The 19,501-nt window shown below is 38.5% G+C and overlaps 1 long non-coding RNA gene across 4 annotated transcripts in view; it reads left to right on the plus strand.

The window, feature by feature from the left end:
- Nucleotides 1–16,188, plus strand: part of LOC148053397 (uncharacterized) — a 41,642-nt gene extending 25,454 nt beyond the window's left edge. The window contains exons 3-5 of one of the 4 annotated variants that reach the window (XR_015708875.1): nt 4,570–5,456; nt 7,233–13,830; nt 14,872–16,188. This is a non-coding gene — a long non-coding RNA (uncharacterized LOC148053397). Of the gene's footprint in view, nt 1–4,569; nt 13,831–14,871 lie in introns of all 4 variants that reach the window. The other 3 variants (XR_015708874.1, XR_015708876.1, XR_015708873.1) reach the window with 3 other exon arrangements.
- Nucleotides 16,189–19,501: the final 3,313 nt, after the last annotated feature.

Genomic DNA, 19,501 nt, shown 5'->3' on the forward strand with positions numbered 1-19,501 from the left:
CAACAGGCTGACCAACCTTGCAAGGAGACCTTTAAACTAGGAATGATGGGGAGGGAGATAGTAACCCCCAAACAAACGTGTAAGTGTTGGACTCGGTTGGCAAGCAAAGGGTGCAGAGGGATATGGATAAGAGAGCCCTCAAGTTTGCAGATGATACAAAACTGGGAGAAGTGTTTGATAGACCAGATGGCTGTGCTGCCATTGTGATCCCTATCAGCATGAAAAATACAGCTCTAGCATTTAATTTCAGCTTCTGTGCATCAAAAATCCAATGGTAATCCATCTTTTAAAGGCTATGTGGCTAGCTTTGGTCAGCCTTTTTCAATGTGTCCGGCTACACCTCCCTTGGTCCCCCAGGGAATGTAGTATTTCCCAGCAGTGAGAAGTGGGTCTGGAGGAGAACAGCCTGGATGGAGGCTCCTGGAAGGAGTAGAAATGGCTGCCTTTTGTGGGATGCCATAATACCCTCCAGGTTTTGTTTATGTGATGGGAAATAACTGCTTCTGCTTGAGCAGCTCCATGCAAAGGGCAGCTCTGAAGGCTGGGCTTGGACGCGCTGTGGCACTCCCAAAAGCAGCATGCTGGACTGCCATGGTGCTGCCGGTGTAACAGACAAAAGGAATTTCATAAAAGCAGCAAAATACAGTGCTTTCAGCATAGAAACAGACACCTGTGAAGAACTGATGAGGTTCTAGCTCTGGTTGCCTTATACAGGGTTTATGAGCTAGCAGAGGCTAATATATGTCTGCACTAACAGTCTGCCCTAAAGAATGTGCTAGTGATTAAATGAGACTGCTGGGGGCTGCTTGCAATGCCAAGGGGCGCACTTACCAAAGCATGGGGAGGACCATATTTGCTAGTTTATCCTCACACAAGGAAATGGCACTGCAGTTTCCCACAGCTGAGGGAAGGCAGGAGAAGGGATGAGGGCTAATTGGAGCATTGGACAATGACTAATGGGATGAAATTTAACAACTCCAAATGCCAGATTCTGCACTTAGAATGGAGTAATGCGGGGCACAAGTATAAATTGGGAGAGGAGAGGCTGGAGACCAGCCCTGCAGAAAGGGATCTGGGGGTGCTGGTCGGCAGCAGGCTCAATATGAATCAGCAGGGTGCCCTGGCAGCCAAGAGGGCAAACCGCATCTGGGGTGCATCAAACAGCATAACCAGCTGGTCAAAAGAGGTGATTATCCTGCTGTATTCAGTGCTGGTGAGGCCTCAGCTTGAATACTGTGTGCAGTTCTGGGCACCACAATTTAAGAAGGATGTGAATGTCCTTGAATGCATCCAGAGGAGGGCAACAAAGCTGGTGACAGGGCTGGAAGGAATGTCCCATGAGGAGCAGCTAAGGACTTTGGGTTTGTCTAATTTGGAGAAAAGGAGGCTGAGAGGCGACCTCACTGCTCTCCACAGCTTCCTGAGGAGGGGAAGTGGAGAGGGAGGTGCTGATCTTTTCTCCCTGGTATCCAGTGATAGGACATGTGGGAATGGTTCAAAGCTGCGCCAGGGGAGGTTTAGACTGGACATTAGGAAGCATTTCTTTACCAAGAATATGGCCAATCACTGGAAAAGTCTTCCTAGAGAGGTGGTCTATGTTCCAAGCCTGTCAGTGTTTAAGAGGCATTTGGACAATGCTCTTAACAACATGCTTTAACTTTTGTTCAGCCCAGAATTGGTCAGGCAGTTGGACGAGATGATCGTTGCAGGTCCCTTCCAAATGAAATATCCTATCCTATCCTATCCTATCCTATCCTATCCTATCCTATCCTATTCTATGTAATAGTATGCAAATCATAGACTAAAGAAAGATCTTTGTTCAGCCTGAGATTAAGGCATCTGAATGTAGGTTTCTCCATATATGTCTTTCTACATGTCATTGGTAAATTGTGAGCTTTATATTTGTTGTAATACAGAAAGATTTAAGGATTCTTTCAGTCACTGTAGTTTAATATTTGGTGTCCATATTGTTTTGGAACAGTGCATTTCTGAAGAACAAACATCATGTTGTTTATGTGAATGTCCATCTTATATTTGTCAGTGACTGTGTGTACCTCAGTTTCTTTAAACCTGTTTCTAAAACAGTGACTGATGATGAAATTAACTACACCTGTAGTAACCTGACAAGCCATTAAATCACTTTGTAAACTGGCACCCAGCAGCAGAATAAATGGCAGAAAATTGGAGACACAGAATAACAATTTACTTGCCAGTTTTGAACTGTTCAGCATTTTAGCTACAGATTCTCCTGTGTATTATGCTTTTTTATTGGAAGCTTTTTAAGACTCTAATTTAATTCTTCAATAAATTCTTTGTAAATCAGATATTTTCATTTTCCTAAAAGTAATTTTATGAAAGGATGTTATAGAAATCATGCCTCTACTGTGTTTTTCCTGGGATAGCTACAGCTTCATAATTAATAATTCTATTATAGCTGAATGATCCTATCGAATAAACACTAATTACTTTTTAGGTTTAGTTTGGCCTTAAAATCTGCAAACCATTTTTTACCATAGTCTTCCTACCAGGAGGAGATTACTTCAGTTATTGACATTAGCATGTTATTCATGTAGATTTTTTTCAGATTCAACAGCTGGTAGGAGATGTTTTTCTCAGTAGATGCCTTTTGGCTTCTGATGTGCCAACCCAGTTTCCAAGTGGCTTTTCTAAGGAGAGTTATTTAGTATGTGACCAACTGGACAGGCCTGTTATTGCTGTTTGCTGAGGGACTCCCCAGGATCTCAGCCTTCCCAATTTGAACGTAAGCTTTGCAGATCCTATGGCAGAATATTTATTCTGAAATAACTAAAATAAGCAAGAAACCTTTTTATTGTGTCAGTTCTTCAAACTAATCATCAGGTATCATTACAGGAACTTTTTAGTGTATGCTATTGAAGATTATTTTAGAATTAAACTAAGATAAACTGAGTTTCTGAAGTTTCTTTTAGGCTTACCTTGTTGATATGGGCTATAAGGGCTATCCACTAAGAAGCACATATGTTTACTGACACTTTTAGTTTTGTTGAAAATGCAGCAATAATTAAAGAGAAATCTTTAAAAACATAATTTTGGCTATCATAACTAAAATGAACTGCAGAGTAAATCCAGCATTACATAATTTCATTTGAATATTTTAAAACTACAAATAAGTGAAAGCAATGCCGAGAGTCAGCATATTTAAAGCAGATAAGTTAATAAATTAGTACAGGACATACTTTTTTTTTTTTTTTTACTCTAAGTGGATGAATGAAATATTGGTTGAATGAACATATTGAATAAAGTTATGCCTGTTCATTATCAAAATGGAAAAGTACACTGAGTGGGATTTTGCAGTTTGCAAGGGACACAAGACCTGTCCTGAGCCTGATAACCTTCATTTTATTTGCTAGTCTGGAGGATGGTATCAAAATACCTATTAATTTGCAGATGATGCAGGAAGTATGGCAAGTACATTAGAGGTCAGGGTTAGAATTTAAAATAATCTTGACAAACCAGAGGAATGATCTGAAAAAATAGGATTTAATTCAATAAGAACAAACAGAAGATACCATGGTTAGACAGAAATAATCAGCAGCACAAATCTAGGGTGAGAAAAAAACAGCTGCCAGTCACACAGCAGATGATTGAGATATTATAGGGAATTGTGAGTTGAAATTGACTCTTGATTTGGAAAAATTAAAAGAGGACTGAGTGGGACAAAACCAAGGATAACTGCCAAGAAATGTGAGGCAATCTTTCCACTCTGCTTAGCTGGAGCACTGCACCCCCTTTGTGACAGTACTCCTCAAAGAGGATGTGAACAAAGTGAGACACTCTGCAATACAGCAATGATAATTGCCATGGGCTTAGTAGTACAAATATTGAGGAAACACTAAAGTAGGCTTGGGGAGGAATCTGAGAAAAGAAAAGAATAACCTGATCCCTATTACAGATGAGTATAGAAGGCAGAAACATTTGGCTTAAATTAAAATAAGAAAACTCAGGCTATACGTTGGAAACACTTTCTAATGGAAGAATGATAACTGACCCTCTGGACTATTCAGAGTCCGTGTCTTTACTTCTGACTTTGGAAGTCTTCAAGAGCAGGCTGAACATGTGAATCAGGCATGACAAGTACCTATAGAGATTTTTCCAACACTGTTTTTCTTCTGTGACATATTCGCTATAAAAAGAAGCTCATTATTAACATTCCAATTAACAAGCAAGAAAAACAGATTAAAGTTTATTGAATGTTGGCAGATAAACAGATTGATGTAATACAAATTCCTGTCTTAATAAGATTATATTCCAAAATTAAGATTTGGGAAATAGCCCACGTAAACATTATAAAGGGCAACAGAAAAAAAGTTTCGATTTTACCATCTTTGTGGTTAGATTGTTATTTAAAATAATGATGGTAACTAAGAGTTAATGGCCTTTGTAAAACTCATTTTGTTTGCAGCTGTTTTGTTTTTGTTATTTGATACCCATGCTGAGCCTTTCAAGAGAGTGAACACAGCTAAGTTACAACTTTCTGTATCAATTCCTTCTTTTTTATTTTAAGTAAATCCTCTGTTTTTTTCCTTTTAGGTTGTACCACTCAGATGACACATAGTGACTCATCCAAATATATCCTGCTGACAGAACTTCATAACCCTTCAATATGTGTTTGGGTACAGAACAAATTTCTATGAATTTAAAGTTATCTTTCCTTCAACTTTTGTGAAAGAACTTTTAAAGAATATAAAGGACACTGAAAGTGTATTCTGGCTTCTGGTGGAGAGTGATGGGATCCTGAGAAAGAGAAGAGTGTTCGAATTCAACAGTTGAACCTGTCCAGGAAATTATATTTACCTAAGATAGTTATGGGTTCCAGCAATTCTCGTGCTCACCAAATAAGCTCTAAGCCCAGGGTTTTGCTGAAGTGGAAAAATATGTCTAGAGCAGTGGTAGCCAAAGAAAAATTTGAATATTGCTACAGAGGGAGAAACTTGAGGAAATCAGGAACTTCTGCTAGATATGGGCAGGCATATACCATTGAGACTGCTCAAACACGTCACATCTCTCCATTTACCCTAACTTTTCTTTTGACAACTGTGTACCTGTGTTTTACTTTAACCCTCCCTATGTGCTGCGTATGTCTTTAGTAATGTGTATTGTTACTGAAACTACAGAGGAAACAGGAGAAACAGAGGAACTCTAAGACTGATCTTCATAGCTGGAGGTTATATGGAGATTGTAGTATTTGGGAACACACAGAGCTGTAGGTCATTTGCTGTTCTGAATTATTCATTGTCTGTCTTCACAAAAAGTAACCAACCTACTTTTTCTTCTTCTCTTCCTCCTCTCCTGCATTCACAAAGTAAAATTCTGGTGACTGGCAGAGGTCAGTGCACAGACAGAAACTTCTGGCTGAGCCTTAGTTCACAGGGGAATGATGCAAAGATGGCTGGAAGGGAAATTAACCAATGAATCTGGTAAGAAAATTATTCTCAGTGCAAGGAACAGATGTGTTTTTGCTGTTTTCTGATATGGTTTAAATGGGGAGATTTGCATTTATACCCACATTGCAACTATACAGTTCTGATTCATTTTGATATCACCGACATACTCTAAAAATTCATGCATCCATGTGATTGTACCCATCCTCTGACTGTAGACTTTGCCTTCACAAGGTTAGATTACTCTCATAATCTCTGCATGATTTAAATCCATCTGGAAACTAAAGCTAGTGTAAAATCTGGCTGCCTCAAACCTGGCTGCTCTTCTAAGAAAGTATTGTGCCTTTATGGAGTTCAGTACACTTTTGCCATATGATCTCCATTGGCTACCAGTAGACATTTGGGTGTTTTGACCTTTTAAGCTCTAAATGACTGTGTACCCAAGAGACTAACCTCCTCTCGTGTTATTCCTGAGCCAGCTGCAGGCAGCAGGCATGCTGGATGCTTTTCATCTACCAAAGAGGGAAATCTTGGCAAAGCATGGGCTGTGATAGCTCATTCAGACTGCAGACGTGGTCATCCAGCTAGTCCTAACTTGCTCAGTATCCTGAAATCTTTACTGGTTTGGCCTTAATCTTCAAAAGATTGTGGTACTAAGCAGAAGGAAAAAGCAAGATGATTAATGATTAGAAAGGGCAGTATGTCTTAATCTTTTCTTTGATGGTTTTCTAATTGGGGAACAGATGGAATTGCTTCAGATTAAATGGTGCATCTTTTCTTAAGTAGAGAGAAAGATGTTGTAAATGTGCAGTTCCCTTAATTTAGATTTGGGCTTCTGTCCATGTTGCCTAAAACCCATAGGTTGTGTGCTTTTTCTCCAAACCCTTGTCCATCTGCCCTTTCCTTGTTTGTATTGGGCATCAGTTTAATAAAGGTAGCTTGAAGGAACATGATGTAGTCTGAAGCTGGAGCACCTCTTTGGCAGCTGAGATTGGCATGAGAAGGGTTGAGATGAGGCACAAATATCCTCCAGCTGCTATGCACAAAGTCCATCAAGAATCAGCAAGGGCACAGTGAAGTTTAGAGAAGTCATTTATGGTGGTGAGGCTGCCAGCCTTAACACTAGTGATGCCTGTCTCTCCTCTGGAGAACCACTGCCACCAAGATCAAGGTGAACAAGAATGTTGACTGGTCTGATCAGCCTTAAGCTGGGACAAGACAAGATCAGAAAGCCGCAACTAGTTTCCCGACAGTCTCTCCCTTCTTTTTTTTTTTTTTTTGGACTCAACTTCTGTTCCCAGAGTAAGAAAGCTGAAGTATAGGCTCTAGTTCAATAGTATAAATGGATTTAAAAAAAAAAAAAGACATAATGTGGCCCAAAATTATTTGGTAGGTAAGATGGAGAATGTGCTAAACAACAAACACTAACTAGAAAAATTGCACAATGAGGGAGAATTGCATAGGAACATGCAAAGAAGTCAAAAGGAAGACTGAAAAAGAGGTAACAGGCCAGCTGTAAGGAGCAATAGTTACTAGAGGGTGGCTGGTCTTGAAATCAAAGGGTGAAATGAGTTATCTGGCACATAAGCTGTAAAAAGGATAACAACTGTAGCATCTAACTAGGCACGGTAAATGTTAGAAGTGTATTTCTGTTCTCATGTACAACATGATATTGCCTTAGAAAGTATTAATTTCACTTGCTTAGGAAACAGAAATGCTTTTTGATGAAATATTTATGAGGCAGACTCAATTCTATGTTTACTCTATAAAATGTCATTATTCATATTTATTTTTGACTTTGCATTTGCATAGCAAGAGGAGACCGTTATCCAGCAACAGGAGACCGTTATCCAGCAACAGGAGACCATTATCCTGTAACGGTACTGTGGGGTCTCCAAGGTATATGGCACATGGGGCTACTCCAGCTGACTAATAATTTAGTTACTTCTGCTGTAGCTATCTGTGCAGAATAATTACCAGCAGTACTAATTCATGCAAATCCCATGTATGCAAGGGAAAGGACATAACGTCTCCAGATAGCATACAAGAGAATGGTATTTAACCTCTTTCACACTGAATAACAGAAATGAATAAAAATAGGGGAAACAATCAAAATATCAGAGCAGTGAGCTGTGCAACCACAGGATATTAGTTTGTGCCAGAGACCACATTTTGCTACGACGAATGTCAAAAGATTGACGTTTTCAACACTGAATATAAAAGCTACTGGAGCTGAAGCACTTGCCAATAGCATTGCTAAGCCATTCTAAATTCACTTATGAATTGGAGGATAATAAAGGAGAAAAACACAGGAACTGAGTGTGCACATAGCAGGGCTCAGAGCCACTTTTCCCCTCCTGCTGTGTTTACTGACAAGCCAGCACTGGAATATGAAGTCAGGAAGCATTGCAGTGGGCACATGCTGCCTCATCTCAGATTAATATGCCTGATACAAGTCTCGACAAATTCAGTGAAAGGTTTCTAACTATCTGCAATGGACACAGGATCATTCTTTATCATCTTCCAACTCTTGTCAGGCAGAGGTAAATATGATGTCTAGTAGAGTGCCCATGATGAAACAGACACTTTCCAAAATTCTGTGAAATTTTCTATTAAATGTCTCAGCACTGCTGAGATGATAGATGAAAATAGGTGACATATTAGCGTAACAGCAGAGCTTATGCCCTAAGAGATCACTGTGCTTGGAACTCTGTGCTTTAGACAGACAAAGCAGTGATTGAGAGGGAAAATGGAGACATGGAGGGGTAAAAGGTCTTACCAAAGTCCTCTAACCTTCGTAATTCTTCTTTTCATGTCTAACGTATTTCTTCTTGCATTCTGTGGTTCCTTGCAGACAGAAGAAGTGCCCCCAGATAGCATTGTGCCACAGCTGTTCCCTGTGCCATGCTGTCAAGTTGAAAAGTGACATACTCTTACTTATTTAGGGAAGGAGCATATGCCCAATATGCTTTGTGTGCATATACATCCATAAATAAAATATCCAAGTTTAATGGAATTAGGATAAGAAAAACAAACATTGAGAATATACACAAAACAGGTGAAATCCGACTTCTTCCCAGTTCTAAAGTCTGTGGTGGGCTGGGGAAGGAGAGGACAGGAAGAATGGAGAACACTGAGTGACAAAATCACTGAAGAATCACTAAATCACTGAAGAATCACTGTCTTCAGTAAGCACATACAGTCTTCATAATGGCATAGGAAAAATGTTAGCAAAGTTATGCAACATGGGAGTCAGGGAGGGGTAGAAGGACTGGAGAAAATGGGTAAGGGAAGAAAAATAATACGATGAAGAAAAAACTGGTCAGAAAAAATACTTTGATCAGCAACTTGAAGGTATCATTAAACACATACTATGCCTTTCATCTTAAATTATTTGTGGAATTCTATTACCAGATGGAAACTTGCACCTCTTGATACTGAGCCTATGAAATAAATAAAGGCTAGAAAACACTGCTAGTCTTCATGCTGAAGCCATCTGTTGATCTTTAGTTTTGATACCATTTCATATTATGCACATTTTAAAGTCTCTTACCAGCCTACTTCTCTTTGCACTGTTCTGTTTTCTCTTTCTGTTTACAGTGATTTGTTTTTTATGGTAATTTTCCTTATAAGTTACTAATTCTGACATCAGCAAAACAGTGAACCATTTCAATGGGGATTTGAGGCTAGGTTTGGGTATGTTCTCATGCTAAAAGCTAAACCTTCAGACAGCTAAAAACTGGAAGGGTTCACAGTCTTATCCCAGTGTAATTTAGAACAGCTGCAGAGCAGTTCTAAACCACTCTGTCCTGCCATTTCCCAGCAAGGAAATTCCTGGGTATGACTAATGGTGGTATACGTGGGAATAATCAATGCAACATAGAAATAAAATCAATTTTTTTTTCCAAGTACCTATCTGTCTGGCTATAATCTACTTTGCTCCAAGACAGAAATATAAGAAATATGTTCTTAAAGCAAGAAGACAGAGTGCTCTAAAGAAAGGTTTTCTCTTGCATATCCTAAAATGAGGCCCTTGTGCTACACAAAGTCTCCTGAAAAGCAGTGTTCCAGCATCTCAGAGACATTTAAAATAAAAACAAAAACCAAAACAAACAAACAAAAAAAAAGCCAAATCCAAAAGAGAACAGATTACGAACCCCTAGCTGTTGGAGGAAAATGACAAATTTGCATGTCAGGACATCTACCAGACTTGTACATTGGGAGCAGGAGAGAGCATGGCAGTGCCTAATGGGTTGGTGCATGGTGGTGGAGGAGCAGAAAGTGGGAAGTCAGTGAGTGTATCTCATGAATGCAGTTATTCCTGATCTCTGAAACCCTCCGCTGCAGCCTGGGAAGCATTGGAAACCCTGGCCTGGTTGCCCAGCACTGAAAACTCATGAAGCAGAATTTTTAATCTGCAACTCTGGAGTAAAATCATAATTACTGATGAATGTGGCTTGTAATTCAGTGCCACAGGGAACTGTGATTATTTAGAACCCACCATGATTGTGGTAATTCACACAGATTATTCATGTGTCATTTTCTCATCAAAAGCTTCATTATTAAAATGCTCTATGATTGCCACAGAATATAAAATGCATATTTTTTTCTCCCAAAGAATAGCTTCTTAATCAGCTGCTTTAACTTAGCCACATGACGTAGAGCACACCAACTCGTGCAGGGTTTCGGTAGCGGGGGCCACAGGTGTCTCTGAGGAGGCAGCTGGAACCACTCTGTGCTGGTCACAGCCACCAATGTTGTAGCCCACCACCTGCCAGGACTTCCACCTATCAGAGGAGCACGTGGCACCTCTGCTCAAACTTACTGAAGAAAAAGGGCAATAGCCACTGTGGGCAGGAGGCACAGGAGGACACACAAATGGAGACATGGGGGACGCCATGTGAGGACACACACAGGAAAATACAGGAGGAGGCATGTGGAAAGGGATATTGTTGAGGGCAAAGCAGGAGACTCTCTTTGAAAGAGGACCTCCATGCTGGAGGGGATATATTTCTGAGGGACTGTGGCCACGGGCAACCCACACTAGGACAGGGACACCCTGAGGGACTGCAGCCCATGAAGTCATGCCAGAGCAGACAAAACAAGCAAGAAAGGAGGTGCAGGGGAGTAAGAAGGAAGGAGCAGCAGGAAGAAGCCACCAGGTGCTGACCCCAGCCTCCTGCACTGCCTGTCACCTCACCAAGGGGCCTGACCATAACCTGTGGTGCAAATGAAGGGAGCAGAAATGAGGAAGGGGGGAGGAGAGGTGCCTGAACTGAAGCTGAGCCTGGAGAAGGGGGAAGAAAGGACTTCTCCCTACGTGTTCATTTAATTTACTTTCTTTCTTTGTTTCTCAGTACCCAAATCAGTAATTAACCATTTCTGTTAATTGGCAATAAATTAAATGAAGTGGAATTCCCTAAGTCGACATTATTTTGCCTGCAACGTTATTCTGGTGTAAAAAAAATTTACTGCACTTGTTTCTGTTACTTCATTATTTCAGAGGTAACACCAGGAGTTAAAAGTAGTATTTTCACCTTATACATAGAAACCTTGAATTAAATTGACCGAAATACGTGAAAAAACATGGCCAGTTATGAGAAGTGGTGTCCCAGTGACGCTGAACTACAAACTGGGAGACAATGGACCTATTCTAATCTTTATTACCATTTCAGTTTGAATTTGAGCAATTTAATTCACATCTGTCCACCTGTGCCTTATTCCTCTGCTTCTTGGATTTCCCACTTAAGAGTATACTTCTTGGGCAACTTAACCATCTCACTAAATCTGTATATTGTATTTTTTATGTCGGAACCATGATCTGACTTTGGTCAGTATCTGCTAGATACTGCTGTAATGTAAAAGCAAAAATAAAATAGCTAATAAAACTAATACCTAAATAAGATAACTAATAAAAAGAAGCCATAAGCATGTGAGATTTTTCTCTTAGGTCATGACAAAAAACAACAAATCTTTTGCTGTCATAACATGAGCTTACAAGAGAAAAAAACACATGAATATTGATCACGGCTTGTCTGTTTCTTCTTAAGAGATTGAGATGTATTGATTCAGGATTATTCTACAACTTCCCGTTCAGTCAGGCAGAGCAAAAATGGCAATTCAAGAGATGAAAATATATTTTCTTTAGAATTCCAGTTGCATAAATTGATCCCAGGTGCTTATTTCTCACATACACACTGCATCATGTAAAGGTACTCAAACTTGAAGATCATTTCCAAAAAATCCTCTAGGAAAGTAAAGTAAGATCTAAGCAAACAGTAGTGCCTCAGCTCAAATTATGATCTTGAAAACTCTACAGCGTAATCCTAAAGCCAGTTAAACTCTACAGGTTTTTAGAGTTACAATATTTCATCCTGACAGGACAGTTCTCTTCTTCCAGGAGACCATTAGCTATAAGTGCAACTCACATTCTTTATTTCTACTTGGATAGTCATAGTTTTGACTATTTTTAGGAGAAAAAGAGAGTTAAAAGTATTCTATTTGCTTTTATCATATGCAGAAAAATCCATCCCTCACTGGAAGTGGCAACATTGCCATTTCCAGTATAGTGTCTGCTAACTTTGGTTGTCAGATGAATATGGATTCAGGTGGAATCTTTTCCATCTTAATCTTCAGTTCTGATGAAAATCTTTTGATTTGAATGGAATCTAATTCAGTTTACCATTTAAATGGTATCTTTATATTAAAACTACAATTTTTCAGAAAACCCTTACCTGTAGTAAAATACACAGAAACATGATCAGTTACAGAACACCTTAAAGGCACTAGCCTGAGCTGCTAAGGAAGAATTGTAGATAATGCAATATCAGACCCAAGTCAATAATTAAAAGTAAATTTATCCTTCTGAGCAAAAAAATTAGTCTATTTCTAAAGTTACTACAAAAATTTAGTTTCTTAATTTAAGCACAGAAAGGATGATTAGTATCCCTCAAGCAAATAGCAAGACAGAAGTAATTTTTTGCAAGTGATATCATTTAACCACTTTCTCAAGAATTAGGTATGATGTTGTATGTATCTGAAATCTGGGTGCTGGTACTTTGCCTGCTCATTGTTTTCTAACTGAATTTCCTGATGCAGAATGGCATAAAAGAAAGTATTTTAAAAAGACAGAAAAAACAAATCTAGGAAAGGTACTGCTTATAAAAGACATCCCATATACACAGAAGAATTTATATGAAAATGTGTGTGGAGGCATTAAGTCCACTGAAACATTTTCCATATTGCCTATTTTCTGTCTTCAGTATCAAAGACTTGGAAATACCCTCTTCTTTCAGAGTAATTATTGCTTCACTGGGAGGCTTTTCTTTTCCTACTGATGCAGTAGTCAGCAATTTATAAATGCAGTCTCTGCTCTTCTGGAACACTTAGCCCTTGTGTTGCTGTCAGTCACTCTGAGCTGCAAAAGCAAAGTAATTCAGAAGGGACCAAATAGATAATGTGCAGCTTACCTGGTCATCCAGTGTGCACAAGGAATCAAGTATGTTTTATTCAGACAGCATGTAATGCAAAGCCATCAAACAATTTCAACTTAAATTCTTTTAGAAGAAAGAGGTATGACTGAGCAGCAGTGTTGTAAAACCCCATTTTCAGAAGCTTAGTACTATCAGATGAAAAATACCATTTGGATGAAATTTCCAATGCTTATTGTCAGTCCAAAGATCTGGAGTGTGTGTTTCTGAGAATAGTTGGTAAAAGTCTATTCATTTATCCTAAGACAAAGTGTTTTTCAGCTGCTTTTCGTCTCCTGCCTTCCATATTTCTCTCCCCAGTGAAATGAAGTACTGTCATCTGCCCAAAAAAATGCCAAATACATCTTGATAGATGAAGTAGAAATAAGAGGAGGAGCTCACACAACACAAGGAAATGGCTGGAAGCATGAGAGAATTGCTTATCCAAACTGAGGAGAGAGGGTGAAAGAAGTTACTTTGGTGTGTTTAAAGAAAAATGCTTGCAAAACAAAGCAATAAGTCTCTGAAATTTAATCCATATGCACAGTATTATTTTTCCTGAAAGTGTTGTAACATATGCATTCCTGCCAATTCTTATGAAAGATATATGAGATATATGTCATACTATTAAGTATGAGCTTATAGAGTTATACAAAAGAATTCCCAGTTTGCTTTTTGTTGCTGCTATTGTTGTTGGTTTCTACCAACTGAAATGGTGGCAGATTAAAACCAAGCTAAAAAAATAGTTCTTTTTAATGCGGGTGCACGATTTTTAGATTCTGAATTATACCTCTGCAAATCTTGGCAGTTGAAGGTATCACATAGTATATGTCCTTGTCAATACTAACAAAAATGTTACTTATTTTACGGTAACTCCATTTGGCCCGCCTCCTGCAACATGAGAAGCAAAAGCAACAAAAATGTCCTCTGCTTAAAGGAAGGTAAGTGCGAGATTACTGGCTACTACTATGATCATTCCAGTCCGCAGTCAGGAGCTGTGACCTTGGCATGCCAGGCATTATTAAGTTGGCCATTATCTAGATGGTTTGTGCCACTACACCAATGGAGAGGAGGTGGCAGAGAAGGTAATATTAGGACATGAGCTGTTGCAAAGTCAGCTATCTTGTCTAAGTAGGTTCAGCTCTCTCTATGGTCACAGAGAAACAGAGAGATGAGGGGACCATCCCTGTAAGGTAACTCATTTAATCATAAAACCAGTACCTAAGATAGGCACTTCCAGAGAAATCTCATGGGATAACCAGCTTCAACTAGATCCCTAATTTTCACCTGGTGAGAATTAGGCAGGGTGACAGCCAGTCTACCTGTACAGGCTTTCAGTGTAATTTACTTTAGCTAGGGTGTGCTGAAGTCTGTAATCCATCACGTCATTTGTTGTTTGGGATAGTTAAAGCTTCTTCAGCTATGCATGTACATATTGCAGTCAGACATTTAATTCCAGCATCTTTCTGTCTGATACAGACACAGGTGAAATAAATTTCAACAGCTTTGTGAAAGAGACCATTCCAGTAACCTGATTGAGACTAAAGCTGTATTTAAACGGAAAAGAGTTCTTTAGAAATGCGAACAGCATCTGGTGTTTGTGAGACACTTTCAGAAACGGTTACCCTAAATAAATGAAGTCTGAAGTGATTTGAGTAGACTGAGAATTTGGCTGTTTCTACAAGCCCAAATAACGCTTAGCCAAGATTCTTCGAGGTACTGAAAACAGACTTCTGAGCTGTTAGGAAGATATAATTAATCATTAAAATATCATTTACACCGGAAACCTGGAAGGTGGCCAATAAGTCTTTGGTCTTCCTGGGAGGTATTAATAATCAGTTTTAGATTTGCAAGGGGCATACCTAAACCAGGGCAAAACAATTGAAAAAAAAAATCATTAGTGACTTTCATAAAGCATCCAAATGTCTGTAAGAATCCATGGTTAAATGAGTGAAGTTTCTGTTTTCTGTTATGTTTTCCAGAAAACGATATTCAAAAGCTCTAGAAAGGCCTACAGAACTGCAAGTTGTTGTTAACGAAGCCAGCGCTCCACAGTTAGACAAACCCCCTGTGGCAGAAAGGACGTAAATCTTCAGAGTGCCTTCAAAGTCTGCCTTTAAAGCTGTGGAGAAAGCAAAACCAACTGGTTTTTTTTTTCTGGTTGAGCTTGTCAACGATCTTTGCCAATCTCTGTCATGCATTCACCAGTGTTGTCACGCTCATTGAGTACAGGGTTTCTGTATCTCTAGGAAGCCATAGATATGCTGGTAATATAGACCATTCAGATATGAAGTCTAAAACATCTTGAGCCAATTGAATTCCTTGAATATGTTCTTACTGTCAAGATACACGTACCCACCTGGAAAGTGCTGCATCCATCATGCTGCATCTCTGTTGCTGGCTAATGAACTTCAATGCAGAGAACACACTTGGGGTTTGCAAATATTGTACAGACTTGCAGAGACCGCTACAACAACCACGCAGCCAGAATCCTTGATAGTTATCCAGAAGTCCTCAAATTCTGTTTCGTTAAAGTTTCTAGATGGAAATAAAAGTTGATTGCATTGAAACAGAGATATGGTAGCCCTCTCTGAACATTAGTCGGTGCAGCACTGTTATAATATTCTACAGCATGCATGTTCATGTTAATAGCAAGAAAATGTTAAAAAATAATATGTTAATAAATGTTAATATGTCATGTTAATATTAAGTAAATATTCTGCATGAGTAATTACTTGAAATTATAAAATACTTCAAATTTTATCTTATTTTTTTTAATTGTGACATTGGGAAATATTGGCTAGATGAATAAACTACAGGTAGAAAACTTCTTTGTTACTGATTGCTGTATTTTTCTCCAACTTTATAGAAAACTAATGAGCTATGACAGTTCTGTTGTTTCTCTCCCTACTCCCAATGCAATTTGAGTATTTTAATGTTCAGCTTCTTTTTGTAATTTAAACTGATACCATTACATTAGGTGCATGAGCAAGTCAGTACAGCGTCTCAAGCTAATTTATAGCCTCTGGCAATTACTGACTCCCAAAGTTTCATATCAGTGCCAAATTTCTGTAACACTTTGTTTTTCAAGCCACCTTCAATTATAAGGAATTTATAGTATATTGTAGAAGCCCATTAATTTTAAGTGTCGTGTCTATTCAGCCAGCCTACTTATTGGTTGCAGCAATTCTAAACTGATATTTTACCAGGAGAAAATAAATCCTGACTTCTCCACTTTTACAGCATTATGACCCAAATGCTGAGGCAGAACAGTAAATTCTCACACGACTGCAACTCTGCTCTCCACGTAGACGTGTCCTAGAACTTAGTGACAGAAAGAGTTCAATTTGTGGGGTGACATCTCGGCCCCATTAAAGTCAGTGGCAGAATTCCCACTGACTTCAGTAGGGATTTTACTGATACAATACATTTCCTTGTCAATGTGGTAGTTCTTGTTACTCCGTATGCCATGAGGCATCATCCTTCATACAGTCCCAGACCACAGGCTGTTTTAAGGATAAAAGACTGCCTTTCCTAGCATAAAAAACATTGTCCATTAGTTCTTCTTTACTTTTTTTTTTACTGCTAGCCCACATGTATCCATACTCACCTTAGAAGGTATAAATAAAAGGTAGGAGAAGACAGAGGATGGCAGTAGGACAGTGGAGCACAGCTAAGCTATGGCACACCTATTTGACCTATAGGTTCCTACTGCCTATCAGATCCTAATCAACTTTGCACATTGTAGCAGCCTTGGCCAAAAGGCACTATACTTTCTTCTTCTGCATAATACAAGCCCGAATTCTTGTAATGCTGTCTCAGCTCCTATTTGTAGTATGTGATTTGGTTTTTGGTTTGTCTCAAATCATAAGTATGTTTGAAGAGATCATTATTATCAGGATTTCATTAGATGAAATAAACAAGTGCCTATACTGCACATTTCTGAGGAATTAAAGTCATAGTTATTTGGAGAGAAAAATAACTTACTCAGATGCACCTTTATACACATATGGAAATATTTAGCTACTTGTTGTCACATAGGCATATTCTATAGATTTGGTATAATACACAGTAGTAAGATTGCAGCATTTCATAAAATCTGCAAGTATGTAGTTCAAAATATTTACAGGATATATATTTAAAACTGCCAGGAACAAGAAGGTTAGGTCTCAATATTTTGTTTGCAGGTTTTTTTGTAATTGTGACCTTTTAAAGCAAAGTATAAATTCAACATGAACTGATGTCATAAAGTTGGCCAAGTAAGGAACTAATTTATATAAACTCACGTACTAGATATCAAGCATCTGGCTCTTGCTGTAAAATGCATAAAAAGCACCTAAAACCAGTATTTATGTTGGACACTAGAGATTCAGTTATCAGGCTTTACAGTGATTGCTGTCACTTTATTTTTAGCTGCTCTTTATTATACATCCTCCACTGAGTACTTATTTTCCCCAGGTAGCTGGAATTCCAAGATTTTTAGTCATCAATCAAGTCCTGCAGAATGATATAAAATAAAATAGGACTGGTTTTGAGGCATCTGATATATATCTGATTTCCTGCAGTTCTCACATAAACAAAATTTCTTCAAACAGGTAAACCGACTTAAGCAAGAGAAGTTGAAGTTAAAAATTGCAGCTGTGGTCCTACAGTGGGATCTCTCTGTGTGAGACCGTGGCAAGAGCGGAGCCTAGCTCATAAAATCTTTGGAGTGAAAGGATACAATAGAATTGTCAGTAAAGATACAATACTGAGCTAATCTCTGTAATGGTGGAGCTGGGAATTCATTTAATACTGCTCACATTTTTAAGAGTGCACTCTGTGAATATTCTTTAGAGATTTAAATAATTGCCAAGATGTCCATCATGATAAAATCTCTCTCTTTTTTTTTTGTAACTGTGAAATGGAGGAATTAGTTCATTTATATCCATTTATCTAATAACCATAAATGTGAGCAAAATATAATTTGCTACAAATCCTTGTTATAAATCTTTTGGGTAATTATATCAAGTAGTCATATTATTCTAACTTTGTCTTCTTCTATTATTTTATATATGCTGCACCTGTAGGATCATCTTCAGTGAGATGTGGCCCAGGATAATTTTGCTTCTTCATGTAACTATTCCACTGTATAGTAATTGCTTTCAGAATTTTGATGCAAAAAATTAAATGGTTTTAAGAATTCATTACAGCCTAAGACAAACTTTTAAAATAATAAAAATAACCTTATTAGAATATATGCTTGAATTTTAAATGTGGGCTTAATGTCTAAAGGCAATGTAAGTTACTTTGTTATACTTTTACTGCCCAGGCAGTGTACATAGTTATATTTTTTAGAGATTTATGTCTTATTGTACATCCCACTTCCAGCTATTTGTGTCCAAATTGTGTTCCCGAGAACCAATTAACCAGCTACACCTTCAGCATGGGTTTTCCAAAATACATAGATTTCTCAGCTTCCACCACTAAATGCTTAGAGACAACTTATTTCTCAAAAACTCCATATGCACCAGTGTGCTCCAACACCGTCTAAAATCTTCTGGCTATTCTGCCAGCATACATTCTTTAAACACTCCTAGTGGAGCACATGATATAACAGATAATGCGTGGAGTGGATGTTCCCATGCTCTCTGTTTCCTGGGAAAGAAGTTACGAGCTCAAACAGCAACAAGGGAGACTTAAGTGAGGCACAAGGAGAGTAAAAGTCTAAACTAAGAGTACCCACCTACTGTAGCAGACTGCCTGGTGGTAAGCCTGTGGGGTGCTAAGTGAAGAAGGTAGATTCAGAGATTGGAACTGCAGGTTGTCTCTGCCAGTTGTGCAATTAGTAGTCACTTGGAGATGCTGTCATAGCAGAAAAATTAGTTTAACAGATGACCGGTGAGCATGTTCCCCTGGAACGAAGGAAGATTTGAATTTCAATCCCTTCTCTAGTAAATAAATGATTGTGTATCTTATGTAAAACAGAGACTACATAAAAAACCATGATGTTAGAATATGGGCAATTGTCCTTGCAACAAAGATAATTTGCCCATTTTGCTGACTGTCTTGGAAATAATTTCCAAACATGTTCTACCATAAGCTAAGAAGACTTATTCTTCAATCCTACTTCCTTGTAGTCCAGAATCACAATTTATTATTTGACTGCCCAGTGACCCCAACTGAAACTTCTCTTTTAGCCAAAAAAGACACACTGCAAATAGAAATCTTTTCTGTGAACCACTCTGTTGAACTGTGAATGAAAACTAATTCCACTTAAAATATGGAAAGGTTCACGATCAATGTTCCTCTACTGGTAGAATGCCCAAGAGAGAACAAACAGTGTAAATCATGTGGTGAAATGTGTCCCCTTATGATATTATAATTTCTTTTGGGCAAAATCATGTAGGAAGAAAGTAGGTACTACTTTAGGGCTGACTGACCTTAGTTCTGACTGGCCATAGTCTCATGGGTTTTGCACAAAGGAGGCACAATCTGGTATGAAAGAGCACATTGCCTCAAAGGACCATTCATCTCAAATGCATGTCTCAATCCATCTCATCCGCATTAATCTACAACCATTGCAGCCATTTATAATGGGATTCTTCAGACAGTGAATGGATCACAGGGGAT

This window comes from Nipponia nippon, unplaced genomic scaffold (assembly GCF_047370975.1).
Source record: "Nipponia nippon isolate SJK-2023a ecotype South Korea unplaced genomic scaffold, ASM4737097v1 scaffold_4, whole genome shotgun sequence".
Lineage (NCBI taxonomy): Eukaryota > Metazoa > Chordata > Aves > Pelecaniformes > Threskiornithidae > Nipponia > Nipponia nippon.